This window comes from Polypterus senegalus, unplaced genomic scaffold, assembly GCF_016835505.1.
Source record: "Polypterus senegalus isolate Bchr_013 unplaced genomic scaffold, ASM1683550v1 scaffold_6022, whole genome shotgun sequence".
In the NCBI taxonomy this organism is placed as follows: domain Eukaryota; kingdom Metazoa; phylum Chordata; class Cladistia; order Polypteriformes; family Polypteridae; genus Polypterus; species Polypterus senegalus.
Window position 1 is genome coordinate 3,216 of NW_024378098.1, and position 15,628 is coordinate 18,843.

Here is a 15,628-nt window from a genome sequence, read left to right on the forward strand (position 1 = left end):
CTGAAAATAAAGCATTTAAAACCTCGTGTATCATCCTCAAACCGATGGGCTAGTGGAGAGATTAAACCAAACTCTCAAGCAAATGCTATCGTAAGGTAGTCAGCAAGGATGGGAGGTGGGACCAACTCCTCCCCTTGTCCTTTGCCTCCCGGGAAGTTCCTCAAGCCTCTGGGGTTCTCTCCCTTGAATTACTATCGGGAAGACAGCCCGGGGCTTATTAGATATTTTAAAGAGGGCTGGGAAGGGAGGCACAGCCCTCCCACTAATATTTGGAGTATATCGCCCAATTGCGCGATAGATTTGATGCAATAAGACCGATTCTAAAAGTCATATCGAGGAGGCACAATAGCACAGGCCCGCCTGTATGGCCGTGGCAGACTCTCGGGGTTCCCAAACGGGGATCGCGTCATGGTATTGGTTCCTACTTCACCTCCTAAACTGCTTTTGCACATTGCTAGGCCCCTGAAATTAAGGAGAGAAGGGATTGGTCGACATTTGGTGAAACAGCCCAATCGCCGACCAGCTGAGCTGAGTATATCATGTAAACCTGCTGAAACCGTGGAAGGAGAGGATCCGATCCCTCCTCCGGACAGCCCTGCTCGCTCTTCGCGGAAGTAAGTTCCCTTAATTCGTGAACAGCTATCTCCCAGACAGAGACAGGGCTCGAAGCAGCTATCCGCTCGGTCCCAGAGGTGGTAAGTGAACAGCCAGGTCGGACCTCTCGATTGCGCATATTGACTGACCGGGGTGATCGTCCGTGGCGACCTACAGACTCGGGCAAGAAAGTAGAAGTGGAACTGGAAATCAAGCGAATGCTGGCACTAGGAGTGATCGAGGAAAGTAGTAGTCCCTGGTCCAGTCCCATCGCCTTGATTGCTAAGCCGACGCAGCAGTTGGAGGTTTTGCAATGACTTCCGCCGGCTCAACCAAGTTTCCCGATTTGATGCTTATCCCATCTCGTGGGCTAATTTAGGACGAGAGACTGGGACCAGCCAAATTCTTGACTACACTTGACATGACAAAGGGGTACTGGCAGGTTCCTTTAACTGAGTCCCTGGGAAAAACTGCGTTTAGCACTCTAAGCGGACACTGGCAGTATCGTGTCCTTCCATTCGGGTTACAGGGCATCCGACTTTTCAGCGTCTGGTGGACAAAGTGCTCCGGCCCTATAACTGCTCTGTGTTGCCTATCTGGATGACGCTTGTCATCTATTCCAGCACCTGGAAGGAGCACATACAGCAGGTCACAGCAGTATTACGGACATTGGGAGAGGCGGGCTCCGTGATCAACCCTAAGAAATGTTTCTTGGATTGAGAGAAGCCAAATATTTGGGCTTACCTAGTGGGCGGGTACTGTGAGGCCACAGTGTTCCAGGTTCAGAAGCCATAATGGCCTGGCCTGCGTCAACCAAAGCTGCAAGTCCAATCCTTTCTCGGTTTGGCCGGTACTACCGCCCGGTTTGTGCCTCGCGTTTCTCGAGAGCGGCGCCCTTGACCCGACTTGAAATGAAAAGAAAAGAGCTCCTAATATCGTGGTATGGTCTGATAAAGCGGGGCTGCATTCAGTGACTTAAAGTGCTACCTGATTTCAGCACCTATCTTAATCTCCCTAACTTCTCTCCCTCATGTCTTCCAGGATCGGACGCCGGACACAGGCTTGGGAGCCGTGTTGAGCCAAAGCGCCATCGGTGTTGATACCCTCGTGTATGTACCTGAGCCGGAAACTGTTGGACGGGGACCAGATGCGCGGCGGTGAGAAAGAGGCTCTGGCGATACAAATGGGCTGTAACTCAGCTGCGGTACTACCTCTTGGGTCGCGTGTTCACTCTGGTGACGGATCATGCGCCTCTGAAGTGGATGATTCCCTTCACAGGGAGTCGAATCCGGGTCCGCGAGGTGGTTTCTTGACCTGCAGCAGTACAAATATACGCCTTTGCCTATCGACAGGGGTCCCTTCATGCCAACGCTGGTCGCCTCTCCCGGGCCCACGACCTCTCGGTGCAGGTAAGCCCGACCCGGCGGGTCTGGGCTGGTGGGAGTCTTGCTGCCACAGGTGCGTGTGCATGGGAAGCAGCTGAAGGGCTTAGACAATACTGTTTATACATCTGCCGGGGCGGATACGCTGACGCTCTTTCTGAGTTCTCTGCAGGTCTTACCCGGGAAATCCCACCAGGAGCCGCCATTTCCAGGAAGGACACATCACTTCCGGTTCCGGCCCCAAGGATGATGTCACTTCCAGTTCGGCCCAGAGGGCTACACATCATTTCCGCCCTCTGGGCTATAAAGCTCACTGCCTTTGCTTAGGCAGGCAGTTCTGTTTTGGACTCTGTTGTGTAAACAACTGTTTAAAAATGCCTCAAAGACTTTTGCAGCCGGGAAACCGCATTAAACGGGTGGCTGCCCCAAACCTTTCCACGCCTCTGGTCTCCAGTTCTTACAGTATATAATATGGCAGTATCCCTCAAGACTCTATGGTTTGGTTGTGACATTTTCACTTTTGCCTAGGGAAGCAAAAAAGCTATACCTGGCACTGAATACAGTACACTTAGTAACAGACCCTCCATAGCCAACAACTAACAACTATACATAAATCAATTACATTTTTACATCACTTGAATTTAAATCTACTGTTTATGAACGCTGTTGAACCACCAGCCTTTTTGGGCTATGTTTTTAAAAACATGACCATGCAAAATGTGATTAAAAACCACGTATTTGATGGAGCATACTAAGGCAGATGTCACATTTCGTCACTTTTGTTGTTGGCTATGTCAGACTTTCCAACTACAGGTACTGATCTTGTTTCCAGATCATGTCAATATGCACAACCAAAAATCACTTGCCTTGTCATCTTTATTGACTGTGTCCTCAACTTCCAGCACAGTCGTGCTTGCCTTTTTCTATGACAGTCAATAACATGCTCCACTGCTAGAACCTGTGCAGTACAAGGGATAACAGGTACGACAAGTTCATCAAGCACAGTCATGGACCTTTTTTTTCTATTTTCCATTCTGTCATGGTACATAAAACATGAGACATCTCTTCTGTTTGAAAAGTCCAAAAAGCCCATTGTCCTTATTCCTTGTTGCTGCATTACATGGATTGAAATTCTGCACACTGCGGTGGGGCTGGCACCCTGCCCTGGATTGGTTCCTGCCTTGTGCCCTGTGTTGGCTGGGATTGGCTCCAGTAGACCCCCGTGACCCTGTATTTGGATTCAGCGGGTTAGAAAATGGATGGATGGATGGAAATTCTGCGCATTGAGTTGACAGCTCCCATCTGCAAGAAGCCCATCCTGTACAACTAAAGACACAATCAAATCTGTCTGATTTTATCAGAGCGAGTCTCAGATTATTTGGAGTCGCTTGGTATGTTGCATTATGCATCTGGCTTATTGGGAACATGCTGCTGACTACCTCCAATTCTGTACCTTTGACTCACTAAGATTATGTAAATGAGGACTACTACTGAAAACTGCTGGAAAGGTTGATAATTATCATGGTTATTTTTGAATAAGACTCACTGTTACAAAAACATGTAATAAACAAAAATGTGATAGCTGACTCTTTGGCAGAGTAACTAAAAACATTTTGAACACACTTGAATGTCACATGTACATTTTTGAAATTGTTATTCCTGATGCCTACTCAGACACGTGACTGGTTTCATACCACATTTTACAAAAGCAGGTTCCCTTTCTTGATTAAATGATAACACCAAAAGATACATTTCTAACAGCATGTATGTAAAGCATTCTTAAAAAAAAAAAAAACCAACAGATTTTAAAATAAACACTTTCAAAAGGCTGTCAGTCTATTCACAATGTTGTACTAAGAATTTCAGTCTGATACATGGTAAACAAATCTCCACGATATGGTGTAACTTTGACTGCGTAATTAAATCGCACACCCACTGATTCAGCTGGGTACTCTGACAAAGGATTTTAATTCACAATTAATCCTCTTGGACCAAAGCTGGAGTACTAGAGGGAAATTTGCATTTGTTTCCTCTAGAAAGCAATTCTCTTGCCTGGGATCTTCAGAGCATTGGTCACAACCTGACAAAACAAACAGCAAGAACTTTACTTGTGGTTATGATCCTAGTATTTTTACAGAATCTCAGATGTGACTGGTGTGATTCTATTGCTTGACTACAAACAAACAGGAATTAACTTCATAACAGGAAACAGTCACAAGCACTAAATAACTCCATGGGGGCAAAAGCAGTGTCTACGAAGAAAGCAGGGATGGGTTAGGCTATACAGTATACAACAATGAAAAACAGCTTACCATACCATTCTATTTCCCAAGTCTGCTCAATCCCAAGCAGTCAGACCAGTGCAGGGTGCAGGGTCAATGCACTCACACACATTAGGGCCAGTTCAGAGTCACCAATCCAACTAAATTACATGCCTTTCGACTGTGGGAGGAAGCTGTAGCATCTGAAGTGAACCCACACAGACACGGGACATGGGAAGAACATGCAAACTCCATGCTGGGAGGACCCATGATGTGAATCCAAGTCTTTTTGCTGTGAGGAAGCAGCTCTACCACTGTGCCAGCATGTCACACAAAACCAACATTAATAAGTATAAAATATTTAAAAGTCTTGGATTGGACTCCAGCAGACCCCCGTGACCCTGTGTTCGGATTCATCGGGTTGGAAAATGGATGGATGGATTGGACAGGCTAAAATAAGTAGTTGTGAGTCACAGATAAACATAGATAAATAACAAGACTTAATCCTTTTCATGAAATAAAATGTTTATTTTGTTGTTGGGCAGATGGATGTTTAATATCACTTTCAGACCTTTGATACATTATAAATTACCATTTTGAATGTGATATAGTGGCTAATATCAAGCATTTCAAAGCAAAAATGTAAGAACAATGCAACAAAACAATTAACTATAGGATCAAAGCAATGTTCTAAATATCCACATATAGAAAGGTAAATTAAAATATGGAGTTAGTGAAGGAATATATCAATGTGCATTTATAAAATGAAAGGGAATTCCAGTGCTGAAAAAAAATAGAAAAGAAGGTTAGAGACAAAATGTTTCAGCTGTGTAGGCGTCACCAGGTGTGCATCTGAAAAGGAGAACAAACACTTTACATATACAGCAGGAAAATGATGGAACAAAGCTGGGGAGATGAAAGGAAAGAATAAGAGTGAGGGCCGAAGAGCAGCTATTAGAGATAAAGGAAGAGATTAAAAGGATAGTTGATCATTTAATCCTTGACAAATATGTGAACCACACAAGAGGAATAAGCTTATTTAATTCTGCTTTTCTTTGAAAGGTCAGGTGTCCTCGAGGCTGTGAAAGAAAGTTAAAATATAGTAGCTGAAATCATCTCACCTCTCATCTCATTTTCTGAAATCTCTTTTCCTCATAGAATTGGAGCAGCAAGCCAAGCAGGTCAGCACAGACTTCCCAGTCTCTTGTTACAGATTCCAGCTCTTCCTGGGGAATACCAAAACCAATGAGGAGATAGAATTCCACCAGCATGTCCTGAGTACAAATTAAAAATTGTACTGTAATATCAACATTTACATTTGTACATGCAAGCATACACAGATTGTGTTAGTTGTTCTTGGTTTTCTTTTTTATCTGATTAATGTTTATTAATATAATTCAGAACTTTGTGTTTCATGTATTTATATATTATTTGGTGTTTACTGTTTAATTCCTAGTTTGTATTCTGTGTTATTCATGTAATCTTTACCTTTATTCCTGTTGTATTCCTTTGAATATTTGTGAAGCACTTTGGGCATGGGAAAGATGCTATATAAATAATATATAGTATTATTTTTGTTATTTTATCATATAGATGTGTTAGTTAAATGTACAGAGTTTATACCTTTACCTGTTAGCAAACCTGATCCCTTCACCCTTTATGCGTATTATGGCATAAACAGGAGACACTCTTGAAGGCTGCAATATCATATATCTTCAGAGAAGCAGTATCATGACATTAATACAGTTCTAGGATGGCAGTTTCAGGATGGAACGCAAGGCTAGAGGTTAATGTAATGTATAATATCGTCACAGTTTTAGGATGGCAACTTTCTGTTGTATGTTATTGTTAAGAGTTGGTGTGGTTAGGATGTTCAAAGTTTGCTTTCTGTCAATGTGTATAAAAGTCCAGTCCTGTGTATACAAACTTCTGCCCTAAAACTACACTGAAGTCATGTGAAATCTGCACTGATATCACGGTACTGTGGCTCTGCAAAAGCTGCTCCTGGAAGCCAGGAGTTCCACTCAAAATGATACCATGAAGACCAGGTATGTGTAAAGAATTTTACAGATTGATATTGCATTACACATATTGGTAGATGTATACTTTTATTCAATGATACGTAAATAACAAAATAATGTGAGACTTAAAATTGTTATTATACTTTAGTCATTTTGTTTATTTAGGATATTTTAAAGCTAACCTAGCAGCTATTTGCAGGTGATGTAAAGCAGCAACCACTTTCATGACCTGTTATTCTCTCCTTCCGCACCACCATATTCTATAAACGTGAACAGATATGGCATCTAAGACTTTTCAGGTAAGGAAGACAGAAATTTCACTGCACACATTGCAATAATGACTCTATAAATACCTATTATAACAACAACAATTTATTTATTGTATAACCCAAAATCACACAAGGACTGCTGTAATGGGCTTTAACAGGTCCCATTTTTTGAACCCCCCATTAACTCTCTAAGAAGATAAGAAAAACCTCCCACAAAATACCCTTGTAGGGTAAAAAAGGGAGAAATCTTGGGAAAGGCAATTCAAAGAAAGAGACACCCTTCCAGGTAGGATGGATGTGGAATGGTTGTCAAAAGTGGGGTAAATACAACACAAAAAACAGAACACAAGTAATCCTCTTTACAGAGCTAGACAGCCAATCTATCATGGCCACCGCAGAAATACAATACAACAGTACAAGCTAGAAAGCAAAGTGCAAGAACAGATTATATCACATATGAAGATAAAGATTTGTTCAGTGTTATAGTAATGCACATGTATATTGTACTTACTATACTGTATATTGTTTTACTTCTTATTCATTCAGTTATTGCAGTGCTGTGCCACTGGGGGCCGCTGAAGCCCATTTCTGCACATTTTCTTAAATTAATTTGTTGCACACTGCCTTAGGCACACTAGAAGAATATCAAAGCCTTACAGGGTGAGATAGATAGATAGATAGATAGATAGATAGATAGATAGATAGATAGATAGATAGATAGATAGATAGAGGCACTATATAATAGATAGATAGATAGATAGATAGATAGATAGATAGATAGATAGATAGATAGATAGATAGATAGATAGATAAAAACTGACATTATATTTATAAATGAACCATTAACTTCTGAGAAACTGTAACATTATATATAGCAGATTTATTAAATTATTAAAAATGCATGAATAAATAAAAACTGACACGTTTTCATGAAATGCTCATAATTTTATTCTTTTTCAATAATGTACTTACTGATATACTTTTAATTTCACTTTTGGAGGTATTATTTCAAAATGGCCGTATTTTTAAAGGTTGCTTGTTTCACAGTAGGATTTGCTCAAACAACACATAGCAGCATAATGTACTGTATTTAATGCCAGCACCACTTATTTCAGAAGTTCTTTTTTCTTGTGGGTTTTATCATCTATCAATCAGTCTTTCTTTAATATATATTGTTAGTCTTTCAAATTTAATGACTCATTCATATATATCATGGCATTTTATGTGATTATTCATTTCATCATTATCTTTTAATTTATTTCATTTTAGCACAAATGTCATTTAATAAGCTCCTGCCAATTAAGATTACTAGCCTAATGTAACACACCTTACTCCAATGTTCTTTCTGAATCGCGAGAAACACAACCAAATTTTAGCAACTGACAAATTCACAACAGTAGTGAGCTAATGCTAAACAGCAAAATATTAGGAGATGTTAGATAATAGCTTCCTTGACTCTCTGTAACCCAGTAAAGCCGGCTAATTAGATGACAATGTACTTAATAATGTATTGCAGAATTCAAAAGTCTAGTACAAAAGCCTACCTGTCTTCTTCATTCTGCGACCATCCAGCTGACCCTTAAAGTTTCCTTTTTTGTTGCACCTTTTGCCTCATTTTGAAGAATGACTAGTTCCTTTAAAGCAAGGGTGATCAACATCGCTCCTAGAGAACTGCAGCAGCTTCAGGTTTTTGTTCCAACCCAGATGCTTAATTAAAAAACAATCCTTACCTATAACAGGTCTTATGTAATATCATGACTTGTTAGTTTTTTAACTTTGCAATGTCAGGTAATTATTAAAAAAATATTTTTGTCCTTTCTAATGATATCATCCAAATGATTAGAAACCTAAAATGGATGAGTAATTTTCAGTTCTTCATTTTCTCTTCAGTTTCCTTCAGAGTATTTTATGAAACCAAATATTGCACAATGAACACATACAGGTGTAAATGGAAACAAGCTAGATGAAGAACTGCTGGTTACTTTGTCATTTGCATCTTATTTCTAATAAGGAGCAGAAGCATTTAAAACAATGAATACAACTGTTTAAGACTAAAATTTGCAATTAAGAGCTCAAAATCTTAACAAGCAAGAGAACAAAAATGAAGCAGAAAAATGACACTCGAGCAATAAGTGCATCATCAACAATAAATTACATCTTACGAACCAATTGGGTTGGGAAAGAAAACCTGCAGCCACTGAGTCCCTCCAGGGCTGATTTTTCCCAACCCTGATTTAAAGAATCTGAGTATTAAACAGCAAATCAATTAAAATAACTTAATTACCGGTCACTTATTAAATTTAAAATGGTCAGAATAAAACCCTGTAGCCACTGTGATAGTCCAGGATTGGTGTTGGGCACCTGTGCTACAAAGATACCGGGGTAAAAAAGATGAACGCCATGTGTTTATTATGTTTTTTTGGACTTCTAGCAGTTTGGTGGATATATCAGTTTAACGTGGAGTTTATGCACTCTCTCCATGCATGTGTATTTACAGTTAATTTGTGCCTTTTAGTCATTACCTCAGACTAAGACACTTGATCTCCAGGAATATGAGCTATGGCAGCTAATCCAGGCAATTAGTAGATGACTTAGAATCCCATTGCAAATCCTGATTTAAAAAACATGGACATAAATTCCTTTTTTACTCCTAACTCTGAGTAACAAGCTTCTGAAAACTTATCCTAGAAGAATGGCATTCATGTAGGCTCCAACAGAGACCAGGGTATTGTTCAATATTGTTCAATTACAGGGATCTCTTATTAATGCAGAAACGCCAAATCATTTGCACAGGTAGACTTTACAGACTCCAAGTCAATACCTCACAGTTCATCCGTCACCACTTTGGGCAAAGTACACAATGTCTTTTGGATATTAGAGGAAATGTAGAATATGTAGAGCAAAAATATTTAATTTTACCTGAGAACAGTGACGAGCACTGAGAAAAACTACATTTAATTATATTAAACAGAAAAACTATCTTGGACAACCCAGACTCCAACTGTAAGTTTTTATGGCTGTTAACTGTCAGGCATTGCTCTTAGGTGTGTTATTACCTTTTTTATCCTTTTATTCTAATGTATTATTATTACTACTCCTTTTTCTTATCTGTTGTTGATTATTTTATTATTGCTCAGCACTTTGGTTAACTTTTACTTGTTTTAAAAGTAAATATATAAATTTGACTTGACTATTCTAAAACCGTAAAGTCTCAGAGGGATTTCACACAGAAGGTAATCCAGTGAGGATTCAAGTAAAAGTCCTGGTGTGAGTGGCTGCATCATCGTAATCCCCAAAAACCTCTGCAACGCCTGAAAAAAAAAGAAGAATTGCTCTAAAAATGAACAGCATATTAGGCTGTGGTTAATTAAAATAATGGTAAATGCAGTCCTTTAAAACAGAATCACAATGGATAAACATTAGATGGAGTCAAATGGGGAGGTAGATGCTTATGCGCCGGATATACAGTGGTGTGAAAAACTATTTGCCCCCTTCCTGATTTCTTATTCTTTTCATGTTTGTCACACAAAATGTTTCTGATCATCAAACACATTTAACCATTAGTCACATATAACACAAGTAAACACAAAATGCAGTTTTTAAATGATGGTTTTATTATTTAGGGAGAAAAAAATCCAAACCTACATGGCCCTGTGTGAAAAAGTAATTGCCCCTGAACCTAATAACTGGTTGGGCCACCCTTAGCAGCAATAACTGCAATCAAGCGTTTGCGATAACTTGCAATGAGTCTTTTACAGCGCTCTGGAGGAATTTTGGCCCACTCATCTTTGCAGAATTGCTGTAATTCAGCTTTATTTGAGGGTTTTCTAGCATGAACCGCCTTTTTAAGGTCATGCCATAGCATCTCAATTGGATTCAGGTCAGGACTTTGACTAGGCCACTCCAAAGTTTTCATTTTGTTTTTCTTCAGCCATTCAGAGGTGGATTTGCTGGTGTGTTTTGGGTCATTGTCCTGTTGCAGCACCCAAGATCGCTTCAGCTTGAGTTTGTGAACAGATGGCGGACATTCTCCTTCAGGATTTTTGGTAGACAGTAGAATTCATGGTTCCATCTATCACAGCAAGCCTTCCAGGTCCTGAGCAGCAAAACAACCCCAGACCATCACACTACCACCACCATATTTTACTGTTGGTATGATGTTCTTTTCTGAAATGCTGTGTTCCTTTTCGCCAGATGTAGCGGGACATTTGCCTTCCAAAAGTTCAACTTTTGTCTCATCAGTCCACAAGGTATTTTCCCAAAAGTCTTGGCAATCATTGAGATGTTTCTTAGCAAAATTGAGACGAGCTCTAATGTTCTTTTTGCTTAACAGTGGTTTGCGTCTTGGAAATCTGCCATGCAGGCTGTTTGGGCCCAGTCTCTTTCTTATGGTGGAGTCGTGAACACTGACCTTAATTGAGGCAAGTGAGGCCTGCAGTTCTTTAGACGTTGTGCTGGGGTCTTTTGTGACCTCTCGGATGAGTCGTCTCTGCGCTCTTGGGGTAATTTTGGTCGGCCGGCCACTCCTGGGAAGGTTCACCACTGTTCTATGTTTTTGCCATTTGTGGCTAATGGCTCTCACTGTGGTTCGCTGGAGTCCCAAAGCTTTAGAAATGGCTTTATAACCTTTAGCAGACTGATAGATCTCAATTACTTCTGTTCTCATTTGTTCCTGAATTTCTTTGGATCTTGGCATGATGTCTAGTTTTTGAGGTGCTTTTGGTCTACTTCTCTGTGTCAGGCAGCTCCTATGTAAGTGATTTCTTGATTGAAACAGGTGTGGCAGTAATCAGGCCTGGGGGTGGCTACGGAAATTGAACTCAGGTGTGATACACCACAGTTAGGTTATTTTTTAACAAGGGGGCAATTACTTTTTCACACAGGGCCATGTAGGTTTGGATTTTTTTCTCCCTAAATAATAAAACCATCATTTAAAACTGCATTTTGTGTTTACTTGTGTTATATTTGATTAATGGTTAAATGTGTTTGATGAGCAGAAACATCTTATGTGACAAACATGCAAAAGAATAAGAAATCAGGAAGGGGGCAAATAGTTTTTCACACCACTGTATAGTACAAAGCCCTTTATCTTTTTGTCGTTTTTAATTTATTTCAAAACCCAAGAAGTATGGGGGCACGATTCTTCGTTTCAACCTAGATACCCATAAGGGGGGCAAAAGACTCTAATACAATTACATTTTAGAAACGTCCCTGTGGTCTGCATCATATTTAAAATGCGCATTGCAGCCTCACTGAAGAAATGCACGCCGACACATTACAATACATTACCTTATTGAGTTTAATGTTTGCATTAGTATGATCATTTTTACACACACGTGTTTTGAAACATTAGGCAGTAGCTCATGTCTGCAGTTAAACACGCCTTAAACCTCACTCCGTGCCAGCCTCCAATTTAAGAAAGCCACTGTACCTGTACACACGTTATGCCCAAAACGACTTCCGTTTGGTGGATTACTACTCTAAAGCGAAGGAACTACAACCCTAATCATAATGCATTGAACAACTAGTGCGTTATTGACAGGCTTACCATTCATAGGCAGGATCAAAACGGCAAAGTTGTTACAACCGTTCCTCCAAAAACAAAGCGCGTGACCAGAATTTCCCTTCAGGTTTATCTCTACGTTGCAGAAAGTCGCGTCAGCTTTTCCGCCCAGTGGGTGTATCTTTTGTGATGTTATTACTTTCGTTAAGACGCTTGGTGAGCCCCGGAAACAGGTGAGTGAGTTGATGTTCTGTTACCCCGCCGCGTCCAGTGCGCGCAAAGCGAAGGGGTAACCAGGACAAACCTCGCGCGTGGCCCGTGGAAGACTCACGTGTGTCGACGCCGCTCAGGGGTGACTGCACTTTTATTATAGACAGACAGACACAAAGTGCAGAGAAAGTGAAAATGAGTAAAGGTGGCGCAACGTGAAAAGGTGTCTCGAGCGCTTGGCTTTTGTTAGGTTTGTGTGTGGCTGATGCGCAGTCCTTTGTAAATTCACGATAGTGGGGATCACCGCGACGAGGGGCCAAGCGAGTGACGGGGCCCCCAGATAAGTGAAAGGTAACGAAAAAGACTAAAAGAGACGACGGTTGTACGTAGAGGTTAGAGGGAAGGCAAATAAAATTTAGATGAAGGTCACATTCACTTCTTCATGGAGAGACGGTGAAAGGTCCTTTAAAATTTAACAACGTTAAAGCAAAACCAAATTAGTTTTTCTACGCATAAACATGTTTACGCGCAACGTAATTCCAAAGCTTTAAGCAATATATTATAAACAAAAAACTTGAAATACATACTGTAAGTATTAAATTTAGACTAAACCCTTTCGAAAGTGAAACATTAAAAATAAAGGTGCAGTATTTGTCATAATAATCGCCTGCCTTTTATAGAATATAATTAACTCTGATCCAAGATCCCGCTTTTCATTTTATGAATTATCTTATGTAAGCAGGAGTTCATATCAGGAAATTCCAATAAAGTTAATTGATAGATTGTTTAAGGGAGGAGAAATTTGGTGAGTGGAGTTGGGAGATAGAAAAAAAAGAAGTGTTTTTGTGTAGCTCAGTGCGGTATGTCCACATTTGTGTTCTTAAAGAAATAAATATAACTGGCAAATAGTCCACAAAACTGGGATGGCCATCTCTTTGTGCCTTTCCACACATCGAAGACTCAGTCGGCTACGCTACCGTGGTCGCCAGCAAGACAAAAAGAACCGACGCCGAATTCTGGTAAGGAGAGTAGTGGACTCTTAACACTCGCTCTTACACTTACTACACTGGGGCTTGGTAAACGACCGATTTCACAATTTTGGTGCAACCGATTCCGTCTGTAAATTGACACTGTTTGAAAGCAATGATATTTTCGCAGTTTTTACGCCACATTGTAGAAAATCACATTGACGACCATAGTCCTGCTATGTGTTTTTTTGTAGCCTGGAGAACAAACCTTTTTGCTGTACTCCAGGTGAAGCCTCCCTCATGCATTGTATATATAAACGCGCTTGACTTGTACAAAACACATCATGCTATGTAATCTAATGCCCTATAGCCTTCTTAATGGCTTCTGTACATTGTCTGGATGTAGATGGTGGCGAGTCCTCCATGACAATACCTTCTTCTCACTAGGTGCACTTTCAATTTTTAGGTCTACCATAGTGTGTTCAAATCTAATATTTCTACTGTGTTTAATAGTTTTATGTATATTTAGTACATAGTTTAATAGTTTATGTATATTTAATTTTATCTGCCACAAATCGGACAAGCTTGTATAAGCTAATGAAAGACTTAGTTAAATGGTGCGATTCAAGTCACTTACACGCTGAACACCAGCAAGACCAAGGAACTGGTGGTGGATTTTAGGAGGCCCAGGCCCCTCCTGGACCCTGTGATCATCAGAGGAGACTGTGGATACAGACCTATAAATACCTGGGAGTGCAGCTGGATGTCAAATTGGACTGGTCTGCCAATACTGATGCTCTGTGTAAGAAAGGACAGAGCCGACTATACTTCCTTAGAAGGTTGGCATCCTTCAACATCTGCAATAAGATGGTGCAGATGTTCTACCAGCGGTTGTGGCAAGTGCCCTCTTCTACCCGGTGGTGTGCTGTGGAGGCAGCATAAAGAAGGGCGTCCCCACGCCTGGACAAACTTGTTAGGAAGGCAGGCTGTATTGTAGGAATAAAGCTGGACAGTTTGACATCTGTGCAGGCGCGGGCACTAAGCAAACTCCTGTCAATCATGAAGAATCCACTGCATCCACTAAACAGTGTCAGCTCCAGGCAGAGGAGCAGCTTCAGCAGCAGACTGCTGTCATTGTCCTGCTCCACTGACAGACTAGGAGATCATTCCTCCCCACACTATGCGACTCTTCAATTCCACCTGGGGAGTAAATGCTAACATTATTCATAGTTATTGTCTTTTTGTATCAGTATACTGCTGTTGGATTATGTGAATTTCCCTTGGGATTAATAAAGTATCTATCTATCTATCTATCTATCTATCTATCTATCTATCTATCTATCTATCTATCTATCTATCTATCTATCTATCATCTATCAGTCAAAGCCTGTGTAATGATTTGACTAATTCTAGATTATATGGCAACACACTTAGTTTGGTATCATCTCGCAGACTTCCGCGTGTTTCCTATTTATCTTGCTAATCAGATCATTTATATCCATCCGTCCCATTATCCAACGTGCTATATCCTAACTACAGGGTCACGGGTCTGCTGGACCCAATCCCAGCCAACACAGGCGCAAGGCAGGAAGCAAACCCAGCCCACCGGGACAGATCATTCATATATCAGATATAATATATATATATATATATATATATATATATATATATATATATATATATATATATATATATATATATATAAATATATAAACATTGGCGGTTCTGCCACTGACCACTGGACAGTGCCACTTTTAACATCACCTGATTCTTATAAGGCTCTTTTTCACCATAACCATTTTTCCTGCAGTATTTTAGACACTTTCTATCTACACACTTCTTTAGTTTGATGCCCTACCTCTCATGTGGGACCTTATCAAATGCATTCTCAAAAACAAGATAAACCCAAACTGTTCCTGGGGTTGCATTTAAATAATTTGTTTGGTTAGCAAAATAATATTTTAATATCAAGATTCTTATAATAAAAAGAAAATGTAATCAGACCATAAAGTTTGTGCGATGGAAGTATTTCACAAATTTATTCCAGAATTCTATTCAAATTCCTTTGCTTTACACATTCAAATTTACAACCCAGAAACCTTGGTCAAAATAATGAGATTTGTTAATTAACATCCATTCACATACAGTATGTGTGTTTATCGTTATAATAGTAACATATTTTATTCCATATGTGTACCAAGGTACGTAAGGATCCCATCCATCCATTTTCTAACCCGCTGAATCCAATACAGGGTCCCCGGGGGTCTGCTGGAGCCAATCCCAGCCAACACAGGGCATAAGGCAGGAACCAATCCTGGGCAGGGTGCCAACCCACTGCAGGACACACACACAAACACCGGGCCAATTTAGAATGCCAATCCACCTAACCTGCATGTCTTGGTTGTGGGGGAAAAAAGGGA

General features: G+C 40.3%; 1 long non-coding RNA gene across 1 annotated transcript; it reads right to left on the bottom strand.

The window, feature by feature from the left end:
• Nucleotides 1–3,815: 3,815 nt before the first annotated feature.
• LOC120519546 lies at nucleotides 3,816–12,257 on the bottom strand. Its single transcript, XR_005631570.1, has 3 exons — nucleotides 12,076–12,257; nucleotides 5,359–5,511; nucleotides 3,816–4,056 (listed from the first exon to the last, which is right to left on the bottom strand). It is a non-coding gene; the product is annotated as an uncharacterized LOC120519546 (long non-coding RNA).
• Between the last annotated feature and the right edge of the window lie 3,371 nt (nucleotides 12,258–15,628).